The sequence below is a fragment of the Prunus avium genome, chromosome 6, assembly GCF_965620075.1.
Source record: "Prunus avium chromosome 6, drPruAviu1.hap1.1, whole genome shotgun sequence".
Classification (NCBI taxonomy): Eukaryota; Viridiplantae; Streptophyta; class Magnoliopsida; order Rosales; family Rosaceae; genus Prunus; species Prunus avium.
Genome location: NC_142289.1, coordinates 35013400 through 35024462, shown reverse-complemented (window position 1 = coordinate 35024462; position 11063 = coordinate 35013400).

Genomic DNA, 11063 nt, shown 5'->3' with positions numbered 1-11063 from the left:
AAGCCAAATCCTATTGTTTGGCCTTGTCTCTATAAATACAACGAATAAGATTTCCAAGAATACAGTTGACCACCTCAGTTTGCCCATCTGTTTGTGGGTGACTAGTATTGCTAAAGTTGAGAGTAGTATCAAATCTGTTGGCGAGTCCTTACTTAGTTAGAATTTTGGTTCCTTATTTCATTAGAATTTTGGTTACTTAACAATTATTATTTAGTTCTATTGTTTGTAATAGAGATTTACTTCATATTGTAATTTAGATATATTTCCTATTTTATTTAGGATTAACACATCTTTGTGCTTGTATAAATACCTCAATATTGGAGAAGAATAATAATATGAGCGTATCTGAGCATAACTAAATATTTACCCTACTTTGTTTGACAAAATCGTCACCACAAAGTCCTCCAAAAGTGGGACAAGAACTTAGTATCACGATTTGAAGTGATGGATTTAGGGACACCATGCAACCGAACAATCACCTTGAAAAAAAGATTGGCAATGTTTGTATCGTCTGCTGTTTTCTTACAAGCCACAAAATATGCCATCTTTGAACATCCATCCACAATCACAAATATTGAATCCATACCTCTTTGAGTTTGAGGTAAACCCAAGATAAAGTCCATAGACAAATCTTCCCAAGAAGCCTCCGGTATAGGTGGAGGAATGTAGAGACTTGTGTTATGTGACTGCCCTTTACATAATTCCCCACGTCACGCTTCAATTGTGGCCAATAATACCTTTCTTTTGTAAGAGCTATTGTTTTATCTCTGCCCAAATGCCCACTTAATCCGTTGCTATGGAGGTCGCGAATTAAATGCTCTCTCAATGATCCTCTTGGAATGCACAGCTGATTGCCTCGAAATAAATAGCCATCATGAATATGCATATTATCCACAACTTTTCCCAATTGCAATTTTTCTCAAACACCAGCAAAATCTTCATCTACACAGTACAATTCCTTGAGATAATCAAATCCAATTACTTCAGCACGCATGGTCACAAGGATGCCTTCCTGCTTAAAGCATCAGCAACACGATCAAAATTGCACACTTGTAACTAAATTTGAAAATCAACTTATAATTAATTCTTCTTGCAGTCACTAAACAAGCATTCAAAATCTCTTACGTATCAACTGGACCTGCACAATTCAGTGCTACAATGATTAGATCCTTCTAAATTGGAACCAAAATCATATTAAGTTAGTTTGCTAAAAAAAAAAGGGTGTCGCGAGGTTGCCAATGCATATAATTGGAATATATTGGAAGATTGGTAACCGTTAGCTACCTATGATTAGCTTGGTGGCTGCTAGCTGTGATTGGCTAGTGGTTGTCTCACTTCCTTATTTTAGGGGATGTGTTGTAATTAATAGTTTTTCCTATAATTATGGGTTAAAGTTAAGGGTTGGTGTGTGTTGGCAGACAGCCCCTAAACTGACCACGTGTGTGTGTTGGTAGACAGCCCCTAGAGTGGCCACACCAGCTTATGCATATATATACCTCTGTAACCGTGGAAACATAATATAATGAGAAATTACATTCTCTCTGTCATTTTCAATATGGTATCAGAGCAGGAACCTTAACAGGCCTGTCTCCATTTTCTTTTCCTTCGTTCCTTCTGTACATTCTATTCAATAATGGCAGAAGATAATCCTTTTGGCTCTGAAACTGAAAGCTTCACAGCACCTCGTTCTAGTTTTCCAGAAGCTGAAGTCAACCCAAACCAACGATTGTGCTCTGTGTTGTTAAATGAGTTTAACTATCTTCCATGGTCTAGAGCAGTATCTCTTGCCCTTGGAGGAAGATCCAAACTTGGATTTATTAATGGAAGCATTGAGGCACCTGACGCCTCATCTCCGAAGTATGAAGCATGGCTGTGCAAAGACCAATTGGTCATGTCATGGCTCCTCAACTCCATGGATCCTAAGCTGTCTGAAATCTTCAGTTTTTCAGAATCCTCTCTTTCTCTTTGGAAGGCAGTCAAAGATATGTATGGAAATCAAAACAATGCAGCTCGAGTGTTCCAACTTAAGAGGAATCTTGCAAGTCTCCAACAAGGTGATAAATCCTTTGTTCATCATCTCGGTTGCATGAGAAATATGTGGAACGAACTAGATATGTATCGACCACATACTATCGATGCTGACGTACTGTTAAAAAGGTCTGAGGAAGACAAAATCTTTCATTTGCTAGCAAGTTTGGGCTCTGAATATGAAGATCTTAGAAGCCATATTCTAATGAACCCCGAACTTCCATCATTTGCAAGTGTTTGCACTACTGTCCAGCGAGAAGAAGTACGTAGGAAAGTCATGAATGTTGACATAAATTCTAGTATGTCTGAGGCTAGAGCTTTTGTGACAAACCAAAAATCATATGGAGATAAAGTGTACAAGGGAAAAAGGCCAGATCTGAAGTGTTTACACTGCAATAATGTTGGACATCTAATAGATCGATGTTGGATATTACACCCTGAGTTGAAGCCAAAGTTTGAGAACAAGCCTTCAAGAGACTACAAGGGCTCACAAACCAGATCACATACAAACAAAAACCATGCTGCTGCTGCCACATCAATTAAAGGGCTGACAAACTTCACAGCCAATCCGGCTGACTTGATAAATGAGTTCTCAGCCTATCTTCAAACCAAAAGAGGAAGCACAGGTGAAGTATTGACTGGTGAAAATCAAACTGCTCTTCTTGGGCAGTTTGCAGGATTCTTAGCTGAGTCTAATCGTGTACCTCAAGGAAATATTCCAGGTATTATGTGTGCTCTTTCAACTGCTCTAAATGTTAGTCATTCTCATGATTTTTGGATTATAGACTCAGGTGCCACTGATCACATGACAAATCAATATTCAAAGCTATACAATTTTGAAAGCTACACTAAACCATCACTAGTTTCTGTAGCAAATGGTAGAGGTGTACCCGTTCTAGGTAGAGGGAAAGTTAAACTGATTTCAGATAGTGTTGAGTCCACAGCATTATATGTTCCATCCTTCCCTTTTCAATTGTTGTCAGTAGGAAGAATTACAAATTCTCTCAACTGTCGTGCAATTTTCTCTCCTCACAATGTTGTTTTTCAGGATCTAGCCACCAAGAAGCTGATTGGTGAAGGTCACTACCTAAATGGGCTGTACTATTTTTCAAAGGACCTTAATGTTCCAAAAGGGTTCCAAGTCAGTTCAAATCTAGAACATCAGTTGTGGCACCAACGTCTAGCACATCCCTCAGAATTTGTTTTGTCTACTTTGTTTCCTAGTTTATGCAAATCCTCACTTGTATGTGAAATTTGTCATTTGTCAAAATTTACTAGACTTCCATTTAACTCTTCCATATCTAGAGCTAGCAAGCTTTTTGAGATGGTGCACTCCGATGTTTGGGGACCTGCACCTCTAGAGTCTTTTGATGGTTATAGGTACTACGTTACTTTTGTTGATGATTTTTCAAGAGTCACTTGGTTGTACCTCCTAAAATTCAAAAGTGAAGTCATGGATGCTTTCAAGAATTTTCATAATCTTGTCATGAACCATTTTTCATCTCAAATTCACATACTAAGGTCTGATAATGGCACTGAATATACATCCAAAAATATGACTGACTATTTGAGCACACATGGAATTATACATCAAACAAGTTGTGTAGGTACTCCTCAGCAAAATGGAATTGCCGAAAGGAAGAATAGAGACCTACTTGAGAAAACCAGGGCCCTAATGTTACAAATGAATGTGCCTAAGAGGTTTTGGTCTCAAGGAGTTCTTGCAGCCACCTACCTCATCAACAGACTGCCTAGTCGTGTTCTGGATTCAAAATCACCATATGAGGTCATGCAAAACAAAAAAATTAACCTTTCCCATCTGAGAATCTTTGGATGTACGTGTTATGCTCATATTCAATCCCATCACCGAGACAAGCTGGATCCCAAGGCAGTTAAATGTGTTTTCATGGGTTACTCCTCCAGTCAAAAAGGTTACAAATGTTACAATCCATGTTCCAGGAAGCTATTTGTCTCAAGAGATGTAAGGTTTGATGAGATCAAACCTTATTTCAACAAACCATCAGATCAAAATCGTCAGGGGGAGCAATTACTAGATCTCTTTCCATTACCAAATTCAGGGGAAATAAGTGATTGTGTTCATTCAGTACCTCACGACAGTGACTCTCATGCAACCATTAATGACAACGTGATTATTGGAGATGAAACTGAAGCCTCAGAAGCACAAGTTGTTCCTCATGACAATGACACATCATCTATAGAGGAGAGTGGAGCTGAATCTACTATAATCCCATCTCAACCTCGAAGGAATCCAACTCGAAATAGGCATCCACCATCAAGGCTACAAGACTATGTAACGTACAATGCAAGGTACCCAATTCACAAGTATGTAAATTACTCCAAAGTCTCTCCCTCCCATGCAGCTTTTCTCAGTAAACTGTCAAATGAAAGTGAACCGAGGAATTTTCAAGAAGCCAATCTTCAAGATGTTTGGAGGCTAGCCATGGAAGAAGAACTCAAGGCTTTGGACGAAAATAAAACCTGGAGTGTAGTCCAACTTCCAAAGGGAAAGAAGGTGGTAGGCAGTAGGTGGATCTACAAAACCAAGTTTAATTCTGATGGCTCAATTGAAAGACACAAGGCAAGATTGGTGGCTCGCGGTTTCACTCAAACGTTTGGAGTTGATTATAAGGAGACATTTGCTCCCGTGGCTAAGATGAGTACAGTGAGGGTTTTGTTATCTGTTGCAGTTAATCATGAGTGGCCGTTGTACCAAATGGATGTAAAAAATGCCTTTTTGCATGGAGACCTTGAAGAGGAAGTTTACATGCAATTGCCTCCTGGTCATCCACAAGCACAAAATTCAGGTATGGTTTGCAAGCTTCACAAGTCAATTTATGGATTGAAACAATCTCCACGTGCTTGGTATGCCAAGCTGAGCTCAGTACTTGAAAAATTTGGTTTCAAGAGAAGTCATGCTGATTCATCCTTGTTTGTTCGAACTGGATTAGTTGGTAAACTAGTTGTTCTAATCTATGTTGATGATATTATCATCACAGGTGATAATATTGATGAGATTAACACTCTTAAGCATTCTCTTCATCAGAAATTTGCCATTAAAGACTTAGGAGTGTTAAAATACTTCCTTGGGATTGAAATGGCTACTTCTTACAAGGGAATGTTTTTAAGTCAACGGAAATATGTGATTGACTTGCTTCAAGAAGTGAAGATGATGGATTGCAAACCGGCTCGTACCCCTCTTGATAGCAAATTGAAGTTGGACTTGGAAGGAGAGCCTCTCAGTGATATAAGTTACTACCAAAGACTGGTGGGTAAGCTTATATATCTCACCATTACTAGACCGGATATAACTTACGCCGTCAGTCTTGTAAGCCAATTCATGCATGCACCCAGTGAGGCTCATTTAAATGTTGTTAAAAGAATTCTAAGATACCTTAAGGGCTCTATTGGTCGGGGAATTATCATGAAGAACAATGGTCATACTCAAATCATGGCATACACCGATGCTGACTGGGCAGGGAATGCTATTGATAGAAAATCCACTACTGGCTACTGCACGTTTGTTGGAGGAAACATCGTGACATGGAAGAGCAAAAAGCAAAATGTAATTGCTCGCTCAAGTGCCGAAGCAGAGTACAGAGCCATGGCTTCCACTGCATGTGAACTCATTTGGCTCAAGGGCCTTATCTCAGACTTGGGTTTTTCAAGCAACAAACCTATGTCTCTTTTTTGTGACAATCAGGCAGCTATGCATATTGCCTCCAATCCCGTGTTCCATGAACGCACCAAACACATTGAAGTTGACTGTCACTATGTTCGTGAACAAGTTCAGTCCAAGGTAATTCAAACCACATTCACTCGGAGCCATGATCAACTTGCTGACGTTTTCACCAAGTCTCTTGCTTCCACGCAGTTTCAACGTTTGCTCTCCAAGCTTGGATCAATTAACCTCCTTGATCCAGCTTGAGGGGGAGTATTGGAAGATTGGTAACCGTTAGCTACCTATGATTAGCTTGGTGGCTGCTAGCTGTGATTGGCTAGTGGTTGTCTCACTTCCTTATTTTAGGGGATGTGTTGTAATTAATAGTTTTTCCTATAATTATGGGTTAAAGTTAAGGGTTGGTGTGTGTTGGCAGACAGCCCCTAAACTGACCACGTGTGTGTGTTGGTAGACAGCCCCTAGAGTGGCCACACCAGCTTATGCATATATATACCTCTGTAACCGTGGAAACATAATATAATGAGAAATTACATTCTCTCTGTCATTTTCAATAGAATAAATCTAAAAAAATAAACAATTCAGATCATTGAATCTCGTTCGAACGTTGAACACTGATGCCGGTACTTTCATGAAAAGGGAAAGAGAGATTGAGGCCAAGAAATTAGTCAAATTGTATTGAAGAACGTCCATGGCCGACTCTACACATTCCAAAGTACAACCGTCGACAACATTTGAGCTATGATCATCAAGAGAAGAGCTATTCAAGAAAACTACACAGTCCTTAACACATTGCTTAACGCAGCTGTAATATCCAGGAGATCAATGTCCTTCGCATCCATTCTAACAGGTCATGCTAAGAGCTTCTCTGATGAGAAATTGAAACCCCATTGTTTGGATGTGGTCTCCAAATCCAAGCTAAGTCAAGTGGTCTACAAGTCCATACTTCAAAAAAATGAAGGCAGGGGGCACTACCATGGTTGGATGATCTTCAATTTTGGATATGTTATAAACAAAACAATTTCAAGCAAATTTCGTGAAGCAATCACAACCATCCGAGAATCACATTTTAAAATCAAATGCAGAAACCGAGTCTGCAGAAACCCACCAGCCATGGCTGAACACAAAAGCTGCAAACCCGTTTTGAGGCATCAGGAAAATTCAGAAATATCTACAAATTTCACAGATTTTATTCCTCAGGTAGACGAACAACTTTCATGAAGGAAGTTTTCTGATCAGAGCTTCCGAAATATGACTTCTGGATTTCTGAATAGTACCCTCGGTTTTGGGTCTTGAAGAAGTTGGCTGAAGAGAAGTTTGCTGAAGAAAAGTTGGCCGAAGAAAATAATAGGTGGATGAATGAGAATTGGCTGGAGAGATAACATTGGCTGGAGAGATAGCATGGGGGTCTGCAAAAAGAAACAATGCAAGTGCGGCCAAAGTTGGATGTTTTTTGAGAAGATGGGCCAAAAGTTATTGTGTCCTATTATAGGTGAATGAATGAGAAAAGCATGGCTGGAGCATTTGGATGGTCTGCCAATGTGGCTGAAAAGTTCTTTGCTTAATATATATATATATAAAGTGAATGAATAAGTGTTGCCAAAATTTGGAGTTTATGGAATTGGTTTGGCCGAAGAGTTTTTGTAAAACTTGGAGTTTTGCCCTATTATACATATATATATATATATATATATATATATAAAAAATAGGGAGATGAATGCAAATTGCAAAGGTGCGGCTGAGCTTTGGTTAGTCTCCAAAATTGGGGCTGAAAAAGTTTGCAAGGAAAAAACTGATCTCATATATATAAGCATGCATGGTGGCTGAAAAATAAACGAATATGCATGGTTCATGATTTTATATATATAAAGTGAGTGAATGTTTGGAGGTAGGAAAATTCACCCAGGCACCTTGAGATTACGGCCGGGTTTTGGGGATTAATCACGGCCGGGTTGGGGTCTTGCAGTGAGGCAGCCGAAACTTGGAGAAATCGTCCAAGCTAGGAACTGAAAGAATGCGGCCGGGTTCTTGGGCAAAGGAGTGTCGGCCGAGTCTTCTTGGTTTGGAATATTAGAATTGTTGTGGCAGGAGGTATTTGAAATGCCGCAAGTTGGGCTAAAGGTCTCTAGGCTGAAAACTAATTGTTCTAATTATATATATATGTATGTAAATGAGTGAATGAAGACATGCGGCCAGGTTGGAAAGTTAATGCTTTCTTCATCCTTATGCTATATATATATATATATATATATATATATATATAATAGGGAGATGAATGAATGCAAAGTTGCAACCAAGAGTGTTGTTTTGTTAGCTAACAATTGGACAAAGGAAGTAGCAAATCACATGGGAAATGCTGAAATGTTTGACTCAAATATGCTTTGGGTGGATTTGGCATTATTTCATGGGAAAAGTTTAATTGGTTTGTCCATTTGGGGGAAGAAACCTTTCTTTCTTTTTCTTTGTTTAGTGTTTCAAATGGGTAGGTGTTTTATGTCAACAACAAATGACTTCCAATGCAAAGAGGTGGCTGCAAAGAGTTGGCTGCAAGGAGGGCATTAATATTGGGAAAAAAGGAGGGCATTAATATTCGGAAAACAGGAGGGCATTAAATATCGGGAAGATTTCCAAGACATCGGGTAGTTCATGCCTAGAGCTCCGGAAAGCATTAATATTGGGAAGATTTTTAGCCACCCTACTATCCGGATATCATTCTACTGACCAACCATAGGGGTTGATGATGGTTGGAAAATTTTCATTAAATGTCTAGAGCTCCGGAAGACATTAATCTTGGAAGGATTTTCAATGAAAGTTAATTGAGGCCATTTAATGGCCAAACCCATGAGCTGAAGGAAGCTCTATAAATTGATCGTCAGAAGAAGAGAAGAGGACCTCCAACTGAACACACAAAATCTATCTTTTCATCCTGTACTTTTCAATTCATAGTCTAGGATTTTATCTTTCAAGCTCTTCAGATTACCCAAGTTCTTCGTTTTCCTAGTGTAAGCTTACTTTCTTGCAATTTAATTTCAATTGTCTTTACATTCAAGTTTAATTCAAGTCTTTATTGCTTTAATCTATCTTATCGCATTTACATTTCTGTCATTTCGTTTAATGCATTTACGTTCACTGCACTTATCACAAAAATCCTAAAAATAGTCATACAATTCTCAATCATCTTTGACCTCAAGGAAGAAAAAGAACCTAGGCCAAGAGGAGGTTCCTTGCTTGGTCGATCAATCGTTTGATCAAGAAGTCAGAAGCGCGAACACACTCGCACAATCTTTCCATTCAAGCCATCAAGTGGTTTGGTGGTGGCACGCCTACGCATCTCAAGAGAAGAAGGACCAAAAACTCCTTCCATCGGCCTACCCGGCCGAAAAGAGGGAAACATGACTTCTGATCAGAGCTTCCGAAATATGACTTCTGGATTTCTGAACAGTACCCTCGGTTTTGGGTCTTAAAGAAGTTGGCTGAAGAAAAGTTGGCTGAAGAAAATAATAGGTGGATGAATGAGAATTGGCTGGAGAGATAACATTGGCTGGAGAGATAGCATGGGGGTCTGCAAAAAGAAACAATGCAAATGCGGCCAAGGTTGGATGTTTTTTGAGAAAATGGGCCAAAAGTTATTGTGTCCTATTATAGGTGAATGAATGAGAAAAGCATGGCTGGAGCATTTGGATGGTCTGCCAATGTGGCTGAAAAGTTCTTTGCTTAATATATATATAAAGTGAATGAATAAGTGTTGCCAAAATTTGGAGTTTATGGAATTGGTTTGGCCGAAGAGTTTTTGTAAAACTTGGAGTTTTGTCCTATTATACATATATATATATATAATAGGGAGATGAATGAATGCAAAGTTGCAGCCAAGAGTGTTGTTTTGTTAGCTAACAATTAGACAAAGGAAGCAGCAAATCACGTGGGAAATGCTGAAATGTTTGACTCAAATATGCTTTAGGTGGATTTGGCATTATTTCATGGGAAAAGTTTAATTGGTTTGTCCATTTGGGGGAAGAAACCTTTCTTTCTTTTTCTTTGTTTAGTGTTTCAAATGGGTAGGTGTTTTATGTCAACAACAAATGACTTCCAATGCAAAGAGGTGGCTGCAAAGAGGTGGCTGCAAAGAGTTGGCTGCAAGGAGGGCATTAATATTGGGAAAACAGGAGGGCATTAAATATCGGGAAGATTTCCAAGACATCGGGTAGTTCATGCCTAGAGCTCCGGAAAGCATTAATATTGGGAAGATTTTTAGCCACCCTACTATCCGGATATCATTCTACTGACCAACCATAGGGGTTGATGATGGTTGGAAAATTTTCATTAAATGTCTAGAGCTCCGGAAGACATTAATCTTGGAAGGATTTTCAATGAAAGTTAATTGAGGCCATTTAATGGCCAAACCCATGAGCTGAAGGAAGCTCTATAAATTGATCGTTAGAAGAAGAGAAGTGGACCTCCAACTGAACACACAAAATCTATCTTTTCATCCTGTACTTTTCAATTCATAGTCTAGGATTTTATCTTTCAAGCTCTTCAGATTACCCAAGTTCTTCGTTTTCCTAGTGTAAGCTTACTTTCTTGCAATTTAATCTCAATTGTCTTTACATTCAAGTTTAATTCAAGTCTTTATTGCGTTGATCTATCTTATCGCATTTACATTTCTGTCATTTCGTTTAATGCATTTACGTTCACTGCACTTATCACAAAAATCCTAAAAATAGTCATACAATTCTCAATCATCCTTGACCTCAAGGAAGAAAAAGAACCTAGGCCAAGAGGAGGTTTCTTGCTTGGTCGATCAATCGTTTGATCAAGAAGTCAGAAGCGCGAACACACTCGCACAATCTTTCCATTCAAGCCATCAAGTGGTTTGGTGGTGGCACGCCTACGCATCTCAAGAGAAGAAGGACCAAAATCTCCTTCCATCGGCCTACCCGGCCGAAAAGAGGGAAACACCCATTGATAAAAGAAGCCACATTATTGCCTTGTAAAACAAGAAGCACAAATAATGCAATCAACAATGTCATTAAATTCATATTGCAATTGTGTGTATAATATTTCTAAATATCCATGGTTCCCTTGAGCAATTTATAGTGTAATTTTTTGTAAGGATGATCTATGAATGAAGACCTAAAAAATAAATAATTTGGATCATTGGAAAAAAAAAAATTGTAGGGTAAGGGCGTCTATACATATATAGTGAGCTTCGATTGACGGATCCCTCAAATAAACTTATTTGATAAACATCTTTGTAGAGCCCACCATACATTGTATTTCATTTCATTAATCCAAACCGTCTATTTTGTAGATATTTATTTTGTATATAACTTTTTAGATA